General features: G+C 40.8%; 1 protein-coding gene across 1 annotated transcript in view; it reads right to left on the reverse strand.

The window, feature by feature from the left end:
• Positions 1 to 1844, reverse strand: part of ERCC4 (ERCC excision repair 4, endonuclease catalytic subunit) — a 36210-nt gene that overhangs the window by 32377 nt on the left and 1989 nt on the right. The gene's annotated exons all lie outside the window — the stretch shown is intronic.

Below are 1844 nucleotides of genomic sequence, written 5' to 3' on the forward strand. Positions count from 1 at the left end.
TAATTCCTTAAGTATCTGTCTCCTCTGCTCCCTGCTTGAAGAACATCCTAACAAACAGTAAGTACAAAAACGCTCACTTTGTTATCATCCATGATGCTAAGTATGTTATACACATTATCCCATTTCACCCTCATAATGATCCTAGCAGAAAAATACTTTTTTAAAAAAAAATTTCATTGTGATTTGGGTGAAAGTTTACAGAGCAAATTCATCTTCATACAGCAGTTCACATACACTCTGTCTCGTGACATTAACTGCAATCTCCCACAATGTAACAGCTCTCCTCCCACCTTCTCCCCATAGCTACCTCTTCCCTGTGTCCATCCCTCCATGCACTCCTGCCACCCAAGCTGTCTTCCTGTGCACACACAGCCCTTCTGTTCTCCCATGGTTGATCTCTCTAAGGATACACTCCAAGGAGTGTATCTACCTAATCTAAATGTTCACCTCAAATGCATGTCTTTTGTTTGGCTGGAAGCCACCAGAGTGGGTTCAATTCCAGACCCGAAGGGCAGCTAGAGGCCATTGTCTCAGGGGTTCCACCAGGCTCTATCAGACCAGCAAACCCGGTCCCAGAAAGGTACTATTACTATCTCCAATTTACACATGAGTAAACTGACACAGAGAAATTAAGTAACTTTCCCAAGGTCACAGAGCTGGTACATACTGAAGGTGAGCTCAAACCCAGACAGAGTCTAATTTAAGGCTTCCCTATCTTATTCATCTATCTTCTGTCCCTAGCATATTCCTTCCAAACAAAGGATTGTTAGTAATTGTTTGGTAAATTAATACAAAGCTGAATTATAGCACAGGGCACACAAATCCAACATACAGCTCTTTTTTTTTTTTCTCCCCATTTCTAGGAAATTGTGTTCTGAGTTCTATCTGGAGATATTAGGGTCAGTTTTAGCAATGAAAGCATCTTCCTCTTAACGTTCCTTAGAAGGTATAATCTGGGGAGATACTTGCACAATTCTCCCCCTAGTTAGGCGTTCTGACTGGCAGGGACACTGAACGTAGGGTGATGTAGTAATAATACTTGGGTGGTGACAGGTGACCAAGTTAAGGTCAGGGGGATGTAGGAGTTTTCAGAGAGTGCTCTTTGATCTGGTAGTTTTGGTGAAAGAGCAATGTGATCCCGGGGAAGGGGAGTCTGAAGGAATTTGCTGCTGGCATTCATTTGTATTCTATTAATCCAAGTGGTGGCAGAAGCAGCTCCAGCTATGTTAGAGGTTTAGACTCTATCAGAAATGAGGGTGGAATCTGACAGCTTTAATTGGGGAACTAGCTATAAGCTATACTTCAATATTTCATCAACGCAGACTGCTCTCTGCCTAATTAACTGAAAGTCACAGGGTAATACTGACATCTAGTGGTGCTTTCGATAGAATTTTTTCTCATTTTCTCATCTTAAAAAATACAAAACAAAAACAAAAACTAAGCTTTTAAGAAAGCAACAAACACAAGACAAAACGTGTATGAACTGCTATGCGGAAAATGAATTTGCTCTGTAAACTTTCACCCAAAGCACGATAAAATTAAAAAAAAAAAAGCAAGCAACAAACAGCAAGAGACGTTATGATGTCTTAAGATTTTTCCATTATGAAAGGCCAATACTTTTTTTTTTTACTTTCATTCATTACATATTTACTAAGGAATTTGGTGGTGCATTGCCTAAGGCATATGACTGCTAACCATAAGGTTGGTTGTTCAAACCCACCAGCCACTCCTCGGAAGGAAGACAGGGCAATCTACTTCCATAAAGACTTACCACCTTGGAAAAGGAGCTCAGGTAGCATAGTGCCTAAGGCACTTGACTGCTAACCAGAAGGCTGGTGGTTCAA

Source organism: Orycteropus afer, unplaced genomic scaffold (assembly GCF_000298275.1).
Source record: "Orycteropus afer afer isolate SDZICR_OR568_19922 unplaced genomic scaffold, OryAfe1.0 scaffold00312, whole genome shotgun sequence".
NCBI classification, from domain to species: Eukaryota; Metazoa; Chordata; class Mammalia; order Tubulidentata; family Orycteropodidae; genus Orycteropus; species Orycteropus afer.